Below are 14191 nucleotides of genomic sequence, written 5' to 3' on the forward strand. Positions count from 1 at the left end.
TCAACTGGAAACTACCTACATCCAGCCCTCCCCAAGCCTCAGTGCCTGCACAGTGGCTGCTGCATCCGTGCTGTTGCCTCATTTTCTGCACTTCATGTCTCCTTTTGCTGTGCATGACCAGGCCAGTCACACAGCATAGACTGCTGTGTGCAGCACAGGACCCTTCTGCTGTCTTGGTTGTGCAGCACCCAGAATGCCGTTCTTGGCAGCTTGTGAAACACAACTGTAGCAAATGGGATCCCCTTAGAACAGCAAATGCAGAAATCCACAGAACTGTCCACTGAACAACATGATTGTTCCATGCATCAGAGTCTTAAGAAGATGCCTGGGGAGTCCATGGAAGAAGGCATGAGCATTGAACTGAGCACCTTTTCAACTCCACATTGTACATGTTCACTTTATGAAGATCACACATATGTACTCACATACACATTCTGACTGTTTGTTTGTTCATGCGAATCAGATAAACATGAAGCAATACTGCTTTCTGTCAGCAAGAGTCACAACAAAGGCCACAGGATAAGGAAGCCCACATCAGTAAGATGAAAACATTGGTTTCCTACTTTCTGAAGCTTTCCTGTTTTAAATGTCTTGCTTTTGTTTTTCATGTTTGTTCATAATTTTAAGCCTAGAAACGTAAACCTAATGCACCCAGTTTTTGTGCCAAGTTAGCTCCCTAAGGGTGCATTTATTAAGAACCATTGACGTTATGGTACTGATGCAGATAATGAGGCACTATGAGCTTCTCTGTATTTGTGGGATCAGGCAAGACTGGCATAAACATCCCAATAATACTAAGGTTGTACTAAGGTTTATATACTGCTTTCATATACTAGTTTCAAGGCTATACTTAAAGCAGTACAAAAACTGCATGTAGGCAAACCCTTGGGAATATGTTTTTGCTCTTCAAACAGTTATAATCAAAGGAACAATACTGACCCCGCTGCAGTCAGTGGGAGTTTTACTGCGCATTGTTTTCAGAAGTCCTTTCAGCTCCCAGAGAAATTTCTGTTAAGCCAACAGGCTCACATGGTGCAAACAGCTTTTCCAGGTTAAAGAAAAAAAAGGAAAGGGGAAAAAAAAGGAACTAACACCGACTGATCAAAGGCAAATCTATGACTGCATTGCCTACACACACATTAACACCTCATTAACACTACTTGTACCTACAGAAGGAATCAAGCGTGGGAACAGCTCTGGCACAAAGTAAACAAGTCCTAGGTAGAAATCTTCCTTTTTTCTTCAGATAATACTGGAAGTAACGGGTCCTTGATTGCAGTAGTTTAGTTCTTACCATTTATGGAAGCAGAAGTGAGATTTCAACATTCAGTGATAAAGATTTGCCATATGAAAACTCATAACAACCATGATAAAAACAACAGCAGCAAATTGAAGATAACAGGATAAGGGTTCTTTTTAAACGTAGTACCAATTTTACAGTATGCTTAAAATATCAGAATAAACTTTCAGGGAAAAAAAGCATCAAAAGAATAGCATAACCTTACAAATTTTTCATAGTCCTAAAGGTGAGACAGCATTAGAAATCAGTCACATCTTGAAATTGCCCATTGATAATTCTCAGTTCTCCTGGCATTTCCATTTTCACAATATGGTGCCTTACTCACCTCTGCCAAAAAGCGGAGCTCCTGCTTCCAGCTCCTGCTACTGCTCCCAGCCACTTTCCATGCCATACCTTCAACTCAGTCATCTTTGCAGACCTCTTTAAAACACTAACCTGGTAGAAAATAAGTGCATTAAAAACAGGTGGAGTAAAAGCAAGGTGTTTTGGTGCCTCAGCTGCCTTGGGAGTCACAGCCTGGGCCGGGCAGGGCAATTAGGAAGCTCTTAGCTTGCATTTCACTTGCAGCTCCCAAATCTCCTCTGACCAGTGCATTCAGGGTGAGGGTGTGATCGTGCATATATGCACAAATTGCTGTGAGGGCAGTCCTTCATTCTGGTAAATCCTCTTATCTCCCTTTCTATACATTTTATTTCACCAAGACTTAAGGCTGGGATAAGGTCAGCTGTGGCTATGTAGGATCTGAGGTTTTACTAGGACATCCTCTACCTAATGATCAGCAGGCAAAACCAGAAAGCCTTCGTTGGGCCTGTGCTGAATCTGCACCCATTTCACTTCTCGAAAACCAATTTTGTTAAACCAGATCAGATGTTCTCATACTGACTTAGCTAAAATCAATTCCTAATTGATTAAAGCTAACTTGAAATAAAATTGCCTAGGCTATAATAAAGGGTGTCCGCAGCAATTTAACTGACTGGATTTAAAATAACCCCATCAATTAAGCAGCTACAACTGCTGAGCTTTTCATGACTGGGTTTGCTTCCTCCTCTGTGCTCAGGAAGCATTAAGTGCAATGGGGACCTAATCCCAATTAGTGCAAGAGAGTGCTGCTGTGGGAAAGCAGAAAGAAATCCAGAGCAAAGCTCATCATTCGAGGAACTGCGACAGAAAGAACTGGGCTCTGTTTTCAGCTGCCTGTTACCCCCTTGCATTGCCTCAGCCATGATATCCTCCCTCTGTACAGTTTATGAACAGAGAAGGCAAATACCTGGGGGCAGGAGCTGCCTCACACCTTTTATTTGCAGAGCACTTTGCACCAGGGGGATGCAGCCTTCTGTGGGTCTTTAGAGTGCCAGCATTAACCAAATATCAGCATAGCCATTTTTTTAATTAAACTTGCATATGTCCACTGGTGAGAGAAAACGCAGCCGAAGTTTGCTTTTCTCCATTTTTAAAGCTTTAGTCCTGCTCTGAAGTCACATCCAGATGGAAAAGAACAACAAACCAACCAAACATACAAACAGACCAACCTCCAAACCCCCTAAGGCCGCAGACCTGCTGACAAAAGTCATCTCCTGTGGTTTGGGGTGCTAACTATACATTTGGGTGTTCTCATAGGAAAAGTCTGTAGTACAGCAGACATTTAGCACCAGCTTACAGATGAGGGTTTGGGGAGGCATATAACACTTGGCTGCTTTCCTTGTTTTTCCTGCGTCAGCTGGAGCCCTACCTTGCCAAGCTGGAACCTGCACCGTTTTCAGAGCTTTCCCTGCTTTTAGGAGACAGCTCTAATATGCTCCTAAGTTATTTAAAACCTTTGTAAATAGGTGTTCAAAGCACTAAGCACTGATCATCTTCCCTCTGTGACAGGAGTACTTTCTGCCTAGTACACCAGTCAGTATTGGGAATGAGGGTGGCTGAACATTGCTGCCCTCAGGGACAGGGATCCATACAAGCTAGCAGAAGTTAAGCAAATCACCTCCTTCAGTCCTCTGTGCTACATATCTTTTTCTCTGCCAGCCCACAGGGAACTGAAAAATACCCAAACTGCGTATTCAGAACAGAAGTGAGCCAAAGCTGGAACTGGTTATGCAAACGATCCTGAACGCTGGATTTGCTGGTACAACAGGACTCAAATCCAGGCCACCCTGTCTTCATTTCTGCAAAACCAAATATCAGACGATTTTCTCCAGAATGTTTCTATGTCTACTTCATTTCCATGTTTCGATTCCCTACCTATTCCACACAACATGCTTTCCCTCCTCCTGCCAATCGCTGCTTTACATTTCCAACATTTGAATCATTTACCTTGCATTAGCTACATAAAAAGAGTCCTCCTTTTTATTATGGCTCTCCTCAAACCAAAGCTTTATATTGATATCAGTACAGAACAACAGTAAGGAACTACTAAACATTTAGAAATACCTTAGTTATGTAAAAGTGATTTAGACATGTCTAAAATCCAGCATATGGGCAATAAAAGATATTTAAAAAAAATCCCACAATTGATTCCTTTGGGTTTTTTTCATCAGTGACTTCTTTAGCTACTCAAGAAATTATTTTAGAACTTTTCAAATTTGAATTCTATTTTAGGAAATATAGTCAACACTGATGGAATTCTACTGGAAGATAAATAAATCACTTATTATTTACAAGTACAACCCTGAAGCATGCATTTCTGGGGCTATGCATCAATACACACATGTTGTGTCTATATGTGTGCATGCATGCATCTGCATGTGCATGTACACTCTGCACACTGAATTACCTCTATATCAGAAATAGATTTAAGTTGCACGATTCAGTCTAGATCCAAGTTTGAATCTGAAGTTTCAGAAGTGTTTGGATCTAAGCCTGGTTTTCAACACATAAAAAAATGGGTCCTATTCAAAATTGAAAATCCATTTAAAGTTCAAACTTTTCTCACCAATAACTTTTCCTGGAATGGCAATGAAATTTGAGCTTTGCAGATGAGACAAGGTCACATGAAAAACACAGGAACATTACGTCTCTATAAATAATGACTCTATGTTGTCTGTAAGATAACACAGCAAGATGGCATTCAAATAGGCAACTAGGACTTCTGCTACCGTAAATCAGCATACTCTCCCTGAGATTCCTACCATATGGAAATCAATATAGCATGCAAAGGTACACAGAAATATCAAAATTACCTTTTAATCCTTTGTTGTGGAAGGGAACAATAATAAATCAATGCAGAAAAATGACAACTCTTTTGATTCGAATTTTTTAAGCATTTGACAGGAATTTCACTTCTTCCTCTGTGTAATCAATGAACCTTATTTGTGTAGGTTTTTCAGAGCAACAAAGGAATGTGTAACATGGATGTGCATAAATCTTCAGAAATATTGGTGAAAAAAGGTAGCAATAAGAAGGAAGCATAGAAACAAGGGCTATAATTGAGAAAATTTTATTTCGCAATTGACCACATTCCAACTTGACTTTGTCCCTTTCTTATCAGCCTTAATGTAGGTTTCTCCAAGTTGCAGTTCTGACACTTTAACACAATAAATCATTACACTAACAAGCTAAAACACAGTTGTATCAAATGGTCTGTTGAAGACAATTAAATCCTTGTGAAGGCATGCAGAATAAGATGCCAGGGAAAATTATTAAAATGCAATCTTAATAAATAACTATAATCAACATAAAACTTGAAGCCCAAATTCTGAGTGTGTGACAACAGGCAGCACATGCATCCGAATCTCTGAAGGGGGAAGGATGTCTTGTGTTTCAGAGAAAGAGCATGGCTATGGTCACCATAGGCAATACCCACCATGTGTCTGGCTTGGGAAGCATGGTTTCCCCCAAGCCATTACCTGCAGGACCCATACCCACTCCACAATCCTTCCTTGAGTTGTCCAGTGTTGAGAGACACTGCCTCCTGGTCCCCCTTGGCTGTAGTGGCTCAGCATCAAGAGAGGCACTGAAATACCTGGCTGCACCACCACCCCTGGAGGGAATCAGGGTAATTGATAAATGGCACAGTGGCCTTGCCTTCTCACAGACCACCCTGACTTCAATCAACCCAAATCTGAAGCCTGAAGTCTGAGCATGTGAAGGAGTCAGCCATAAATGCATGCCCATTGCCTGCCAATGATACATTACCAACACTGAAGAAAGAGGACAAGCTATTCCACTGCCACAGTTGGGCATTTATAGCAGAGATTTTACTTAATTTAAGGTTGCTGACTACTTTTCTCTCCCAAAGCTAGCCAAGGCCTGTGCAGTCCTGAGCATCAAGCAGGCTCACAGCCCCTCACTGTGGGGTAATAGCAACCGCAATGCCTGCATTTGGCTCTACAGCACTTGTTGTGATAGGCAGCCCCGTAAAACCTGATTTGCAGGTTACCACAAGGAACTTCAGTAGTTTGCACTTGAATAATAAATACATAAATAAAGTGGCATAAATAACACTCCTGGGAAATCAGCAATGAATTGCCAGGTGTATTTCTTATCGGGGAAGAAAAAATAAAAAGAAAGTGAGAAGATGAATAAGTAGGAGAGAATTATGCTCCAAAGCTTCCCTGGTCACAGAGTATTGACAGAATAAGAAGTGCTGAACTGTGGGCTATTTAGAGATGCATTTGTTAGTCGGGGCACAACTTCCTCCAAGTCTGAGCTTTATATTTGGTTAATGCTATTAATGCTGAGAAAGAGTATTAGGAAACTGAGAGAAGAAAATTGTATCTGAAATTAGTATTTTTGACTGTTTCTCCTTCCTCCGGGTTATTTCTACAAATCAGATATTGTGAATTCTTATCTTGTTCCCAAATCAAATAACTCCAGTGAGCGGCAGAGGCAGGATTTGAAAGAGGAATCTCCAGTGGTCTGTGCCTCAGAGCTGTGGTTTATTCTCTCCCTCCTCAACTTTGAGGCAGCTTCATTAACTTGGACTTAGATTCTAGCCTCAGCTCCTGTTGTGGAAAGAAAAAAAAGGGATGAAAGAAAACCTCAACATGATCCAGCCAGACCCTGAAAAATTAGACCCACAGAAGAAAAGAATACAATCGGAACTTGCAAAGACATTTTTTTTTATTGGCCTTGTAATTTCCTCACTAAACACGCTTTTAGCAGCCTACCCCTCTCAGAATCTTAATTATCTGGCGGCCCCTCATAATGGCCCCATTCATGGCTTCGCAGAGCAAAAGCACTGTGATATCGCAAACACAGGAACTCGGAAGATACAGCATGTTCCCGAGGAAGGGCTGCACACCCACAGATAGTTGGCAGAGGGAATTTGTGACTTAGAGAACATAATATAATACAAATATGAGGATTTTTTCTTTCTTTCTTTCTCTTTTTTTTTTTTTTCCTGAAGCAAGGAAGAGGAGACGCTGTGCCTGAGTTGTGTGTAAAGGAAAAAAAAAGCCCTCTGATATATAGTTCTGAATAAAGCAGAATATTGCAGGCTCTCCATCTCTCTCCTCCACCATTTCCTACCATTCATTGACTACCATAAATTAATATGACATGATACATTGTATGGGCTGGAGACATTTTACGAGCTTTTGAAATCTTTTCCAACAGGAGATGTGAGGCATCACTTACTGTTCAAGCTTTTTTGGTTTTGTGTTTTAGAAATGAACCACAGGCTGAAAATATTTCATGTGAATCAAAACAAAGAATAATGAGTTGATCAGTGTCCTTGAGAACTGAACATTTTTAGTGATTTGAGTACACATTTCTGAAGATCCTTCCTACGATAAAAAAAAAAAAAGAAAGAAAATACCATTATATTGGGAGGAATATAATTGCAAAGTTTTCACAAGCTGCTAGCTCTGAGAGTCTGTTGCTCCTGAAGACCCCACTGATTTATGCTCTCCAGCTACTTTTTGCAATCAGTTTTGCTTCTTAAATACACAGTCTGACTTTGCTTCTAAAAAAGTGGAAAAAAAGAAAAAAACAAAACAGTTTTCCAAACAGAAACCATATCGTATGCAAAATACAGCCCAGAAAATCATATTCAATCACGTACATTACATAAAAACCTTGCCAAAAATAAAAAATGAAAAAGCTGTAACTACTGCAATAAGTACAATAAGAATTTAACCAAAGAAATCACTGTTAAGAGAAAATAATCCCATATGCCCATACTTGTCTTTGGATAACAGTTTAATTAATATGTCTGATATTCCAGTATAAATGGTCCCATTTACTTCCTGATCTGCTGTTCCAGACCTAGTCACTAAATATTTACCAAAGACCTAAGGATAACTTTAAGAAGACCTACCAATTTTTATGTCAGCAAGCGTGTTCCCTCCAGAACTGGTGGGCTAGCCAAACACCCCGAGCCATATTCCTAGCTGCAACAGTAAAATAAAAGTGAATGGTAAGAATTATGGAAGAAAGTGAAAAACCCTGTTTAGCTAGGAACCTCACAAGGTCAAGGCAAGTTTTACTTTTGGTCTACCTTCATCCTAAAACCTGTGTTTTAATAATAAGCCTTTTATAACTGGTATGTGCAGATATGAACCAGATCATTTTACATATTAGACATAACTGGATTAAAACAAACAAGCCCAAACAAAACAAATGTAACAATACCCAACAACAACTATCGTATTGGACAGAGGGGTGTTTGGGCCTGGGAGGGTGGAGATTTATAGGTAACAGCTACCTGAAGACTTATGGATGAATCCATTTTTCAAACAGTACAGCTGGAAAAAACCTTACCAAATTGGTTTTGGGGACAGGACTCGTTCCCAGAGTCTCGTTTTTAACTACCAGAGAAGCCACCTCAGAGAGGACCAAAAGCCAGAGACTCCCAACAGGTATCCAGCAGCCTGTGCATGAACTGCAATAGGCATCACCTTCAGGCCAGTGGTGCTCCAGGAACCTTATCCCATGAGCCCGTGCCAACCCACTACCATGCTGGCAACTTGTGAGGAGGACAAAGGAACACAGGAGAAAGAAACAGCTACTTTCTCTCCTTTAAAAAATGTCTCCTCTGGAAGAGGGTGAATGGAGCACTGTGTGCATGCCAGGCTACCCAACTGCACCTGCCCTAGACTGATACAGTAGCATCAGTCTCCACATTTCATGAATAATAAATGTCTGTGTTAAAGGAAGGGATCACTAGAGAGGATAGATTGGAGGGAAGCACAAGTAAAACAGCGAGAAATGCATCTAGTACTTGCATTTACAACTGAAGCTCAGAGTTTTGCATCTCTAGGCAGAAAGAACAAATTGACCTCTTCACAGAAGTGGAGCACTGAAGATGTTTAATGAATTGCTTCAGAAGCAGAATCAGTTCTGAACTGAACACAGGTATCTCAGGGAGGAAAAAGACACATAAAAGCTCTGTGCAAACTGCTGACAGCACTAGCTATGCGAGAGACAATCAAGGTACTTAACGTTTTAAAACACATGCCCTGCATAATAACCAACGCTTCAGAAGCCTCAGACGCTCTTCCAAGCAGTGAATGAAGAGGAGCGGCACTGTACTAGGATAGTAAAAGATATCCTTTCAGCCTTTTGCATAAGTGCACGTGTTCTGAGAGAAATGTTAACTTATACTCTGCATCTATCCAGGAGGCATTTTCTCCCTGAAACACTGAGAGGAGAGGGAGAAGGGAACATCACGTCATTGATTTTCTACAAACACACTGAACCTTTCGTAGCTGCTGTCAGCATTTCCAGTGTTAATACCAACAGTGAACAAAGTACCTGGAGGAGTGCAGAGAGCTTGCTTCACATGTAAGGCTTGGAAGATGAGAGGTTCCTGTCTCAGCTGAGGGTTAATTGTTGTAATGGTCACACCCAGAAGGGTCAGATGCAGGAGAGAATGGGAGGTTCTCCACAAGCTCAGGCAGTGTTTCCTGCAGAAGTAGCAAGAGTCCAGTCTGTAATTCCCCTGAGCCATTGGGTCAGGTAATAACACCATCAAGAGCGTTTGCAGCCCTCCTAATGAACATTTCCTTTACCAGGTGCTGTGTGGTACCACAGAAAAAGTGCTTTGGCTGTGGGTGGTGGGGGGGCAGCCACTGCCTGGCTTCCAGGCCCTGCAAAAGCTGCTGGGCCAGGGACAGGAGTCTGGGAAGAAGTAGTAGATGAAAAGACCGGTAATAGCTTGTGTAGCCCTTCACTTCTGGGTCACTAGGTTGAGTGCAGAAGCACACAAAAGTCAGCTTCATCTCTCTAGCAGTCACCTGTTGCCTAGGTGAAGGAAAGCAGTTGCTGCAGCCCAGATCTTCCTGAGCAGCTGCTTGCTCTCACTTCGAACTCAGGATGGCTTCTTGGGTGACAGTCTCCATAGGAAAGCATGGCAGCAAATCAACATATAGCTTGCACTGCTTCCCGCTGCCTGCAAAGCCTGATTAATGTCAGGCAGGTGATATGTCCTCCTCACAGTAAATTACAATTGTTTTGAACTTTTGACCAACTTACCTATGCTCTGCCCACTGATGTATCTCCACTGAGCATACTTCACATGTCCCGTTATTGCAGCTGCTCTCTGGAAAAGGAAACCCAGCAAGCAGAAGCACAAAGTACCTCCTTGTCCCATATACACGCAGACCCACACATTCACACTTCACAGCAAAGGAGATCAATGTTCTAGACCTCAAGTAACCACAAAGCCCCACTGCCATAGCTCGCAGATGGGTACAGCCTGAGCCCCCCTCCGGCAGCAGACAGGGGCTCAGCCCCATGCCACCCTACCACAGCATTGCTCCCCTCTCACTTGGCAGTGGGTACTGAGCCTTGGTATCACAGAGTTATGACTGAGTTTCCTAAAATGTACTGGTTGCAATTTTTTGTTGTTATTACCTCCACCAACACAGTTTGGGCTTGCAATATTAAGACAGCTTGGGTTTACATACGGAGGGAATACAAATAGCTTTCCTGCAAAATAAGTGGTGAAAACACACCATCCAACAGCACTGCGTGGTTTACAGGATTTATGGTTTGGGATGAACAATGCAGTTCTCTTGTGCTGTTTCCATTATGAATAATGCTGCCATGCTAAACTCACTCTAATAAAACCTGAATGTATCACCACATTGTTCGGCACTCTGTATAAGAGAAACTTATCCATTAGCGAGGCGGGCACTGAAAACTCTTTGTGACAGGAGTAATACAGGGACGGCTTCACAGCAGCTATTCAGAGCCACTTTACAGCTTCCTGAGCACAGCCCAGGCTGGGCTGAATGCCAGCAGGGTGGAAAATCGCTGGGAGAGGAGGCTTTGGCCACTGATTTGTAGATCACATGAATACCCCAGGGTAAAGAAACAGGTACTGAGAGTACCTGCTAGACGTTCCCTGTAGCATGTCCGCAGTCCATCTTTTAACATTAGCTTCAGCCTACCTTTGCCTTTGCTGATTCCCTCCGCAAACCAAAATTAGTAAGACCCTGCAAACTGCACAATCACCACACTGCTTTAGCTGCTATGTAGCTATTAGTGAGCACCAGAGCCCAGATGGACATCAGAAATGTTTGAACCAAAGCAAAGGAGACAGCCACACCAATGAGAGGGACAACGTGCAGCATGCTCAGAGGGGTGCTCTGAAGCACTGGAGACCTACTTCTGCCACCAGCCCAGTTGTAGGGGCAGAGCTGGCGAGCACAAAAGGCATGACTGCTTACTCAGAACAGATGCAAAACCAAAAGCAGTGAGAGCATCTATCGGCAACACCATGGGCTTCATAGCCAAAAGCTTCCAGCCTGCCTTGGTAATGGCTGACATATGCTGCTTCCTGTATGTCCCAGGACTAGGCTGGCTGGCCTCCATTTGCCCTGCTCCAAACTGCTTTCATTTGATGAAAGCTTTAACCCTAGAGAGCTACCCAAGAATGTACTAACACCATGCCTTACATTTCTTCTGTATGAAGTTCTTAACAAGCATCTTACTAAATCGAACTGCTTTCCTTTAAAGAAACCCATGACTTGGCTTCTGAGTTTGCCTTTCCTCCAAGCAGTGGTATTTAGCCATGCAAAACAGCCCTGCGAATTTACCTGGCTGCTGTGGCACAAAGAGAGCCCCGATGAGGAAGTTTAAATTGAACATCTTTCAGAGGATGACAAATCTTGGCCCGCCTGAAGCCTTTGAAAGCCCAAAATGCAATGCAAATTAAAGTTCAAGCAGCCTAGAAGAAATCTATTTTAGCTTTAGGCTTTCAACCAAGCAAAAAAGAGTTAAAAATTTTATTTAAACAGCAGTTCAATCATTTGCTTTCGCAGTACTAATGAACACCTTCTGCGTGTTTCCCCAGATAAGGCTGTGATTCACGTAGCAGGCATACCCCAGAAACTCAAAAGGTCAAAAAGATGGCGACAAAGAATTTTGTTAATATTACCTAGAATCCACTCTGTTCCTTTAGCTATTTTAGTATCAGTAAATAACTCTCTACATTTTCTGACCTAAGCAGTTCCATTTGAGAAGCTTCCCAGCCTGGATGTTTCTAAAATGTTACCAAATGATTAAACACAAATCCTCAAATGAAGAGAGCAGGTTTTATTAAATATCCCAGAGCACTGCTGCCTGCCCACACTTATGCCCATGTCTGGCTGCTGGCTGATAAACGCCTTGGCTTTAAGATATTACTTATTAGCATGCCTGTATATTTCCACCTCACACAGTCACCCAAGGGTGATTGCTATCTGTTAATTGAATTCCGTGCCAGTAACCGTGTCTTTGTGTGCCTGCCATTATAATTTTGAGGATTGTGACTTCATTTCCTATTTACAAGTTGCAGTGATAAAAAAGTGTATTTATTTATATATAAATAAACACAACATTTCTGTAGCAATATGGCAGCGGGTGGGTGGAAGTCGCATTTTAAATGCACAGGTGTGTCTGTTCTTTTACTTTCCTTTTTCTTTTTAAAGGCATTCTGCTTCCCACCTGAAACAGAGCTTGTGTGATGGGAGATCTAACACAGTCATGGCAGAGAGGATCAGGAAACAGAATGAGAGTCTTCAATTTAGAGCAAAGCAAGCTGAGGATGTAGAAATGCTTGGGTTGATGCCTTCCCAAATGCGATTCTTAATATTTCCTGAAGCTTGTTTACATAAGAGTCATCTTCATTACTGTTTTGCTTTACCTTTTTCCACAGCCAGAATGTGCTGAGCTACAAGTCAACTAACATATACACCCCAGGAAGTTATAAAATGTTTTGTGACCTGGCGATAAAAGATTTGGGATCAAATTCATTTTAGCATCCTGAGAAATCTTTATCCAAATCTTATGAATGTAGTCCAACCTGCCTGCACTTTAAAAATACTTCTCTTTAGTCTGGTTTCTATTAAAAAGCAAGATGCATATTGCTATCAAAAGGCAGAATGCATATGGCTATGAATTAGCTTAGGAAATAATTTTTGCCTGTAGACAGTTGTGTATTTCATATTCATCACTGATTCAGTTAACACTAAAAAAAAATGGCTTCAAATATTCCCTCCTTGTGTTACGAATTCTCTATAAATTGTATTATTAAAAAAATACAGTTGCTGTCTTCAGAGTAACTTCCAGGGACAAATCGTTTGCAATGTAATAGATGGAACAAAGTATGCCATCTATTATTGAGATCACTCAACTTAATCTGCAAATTCAATTTGTCTGCTTATAACTTGGGAAAACTTTATCCCCTTGAACTGACTCTTTTTATGTTTTACTTAGATGGGGTGTCATCCTCACAGTAGTTCTAAATTGTGCTGAAATTAAGTTTCTGTGATTTGCTTGCTTTTTAAACCATAGGAAAGCACCGTGCATGCACAAAGGCCACTAAAAACCATACCTGTTAAAACCCAAACCTATTGAAGTCTTCCAATAATCAAATTATTCAATGTCTTAATTAACAGGATGGAAACATTTCAACATCATTGTGCAGGTGATTTGATAATATTTAACTCTCGAATAGTAAATGTAAATAATGTCTGCTCTGAAACCACAGAAAAGAAATGAGGTGTACAGTGAAACAACCGGCAGGGAGAAATGCTTTCTTCAGATTTTGAATGGCTTATATCTTTTTTTCTCAAAAATATCACCACCAACAAAATGTTCCTACAAAACATTTCAATTCTGACAAAGCAGCATTTCCTGGTGGAAGATATTCCGGTCAAAAAACCTTTCAACAAAATGTACTTCAGGCTCCGTCTTTGATTATACAAGAACACAGTGCTCTTTCAAATGTCTCAAATGCAAAATTAGTCCTGCTCTGTGTATGGCTCTAGACTGAGAAGTGAATTAGTGCAGGGCATTCTCTTGCTGCAAGCTCTTGCTGTTGGGGTGGGAAAATCAAAACATGCTCGCTGAGCCAGGTCAGTTGCTTAGGTGACCAAATCCAGGGAAAGTTCTTGCCTGGGAAACGCTGCAAATTTGGCCTTGGTCTGATCCCAAGGCTTGGACAGAGCCTAAAGCTTTGGCCTGCAGCATAATCACGCACCCATAGCAGTCGAAGGCAGCTGGGGGACAACCAGAGTGTGGCTGGTAAAAGCCATGTTACAAGGCACATATGCATAACTGTGGGTTGAATTAGGATTGCACCTTACCTCTGATGCCCCATAAATTAGAGTGCTTGGTTTTGACACTTTAATATTTTTTGAAACTGTAATTTTTGTTGTATAATTGTACATAGTACATAATTACTCATAATTCATTACTGCACATGCGACTGCAGACAATGTTTAGATGTTAAATCTCAGCTCAGTGATTGAATAGAGGATACAGTAAAAATAAATATCCATGTATTTTGTAAATATTTGCATAATGAGCTATTTAAATGCAAGAGATTCTAACATATGTAAACAATTGGAAATACTGTATGCATGTAAGTATAAAGTGGATGCAAAAATATACACAACTCCTTGTAAAATCATATGATTTAGGAGTCAAATATAGTATATTTTTTAAGGTTTTATGTATTCCAGTATT

At 41.2% G+C, this 14191-nt stretch overlaps 1 long non-coding RNA gene across 1 annotated transcript in view; it reads right to left on the reverse strand.

The window, feature by feature from the left end:
- Nucleotides 1–4714: 4714 nt before the first annotated feature.
- The window catches only part of LOC136014289 (uncharacterized), a 41337-nt gene continuing 31860 nt past the window's right edge, over nucleotides 4715–14191 (reverse strand). Inside the window, exons 6-10 of the long non-coding RNA XR_010612608.1 lie at nucleotides 9710–9776; nucleotides 8990–9141; nucleotides 7554–7626; nucleotides 6872–7020; nucleotides 4715–6237 (exon numbers count right to left, since the gene is read on the reverse strand). This is a non-coding gene — a long non-coding RNA (uncharacterized LOC136014289). The remainder of the gene's footprint in view (nucleotides 6238–6871; nucleotides 7021–7553; nucleotides 7627–8989; nucleotides 9142–9709; nucleotides 9777–14191) is intronic.

The sequence above is a fragment of the Lathamus discolor genome, chromosome 5, assembly GCF_037157495.1.
Source record: "Lathamus discolor isolate bLatDis1 chromosome 5, bLatDis1.hap1, whole genome shotgun sequence".
Lineage (NCBI taxonomy): Eukaryota > Metazoa > Chordata > Aves > Psittaciformes > Psittacidae > Lathamus > Lathamus discolor.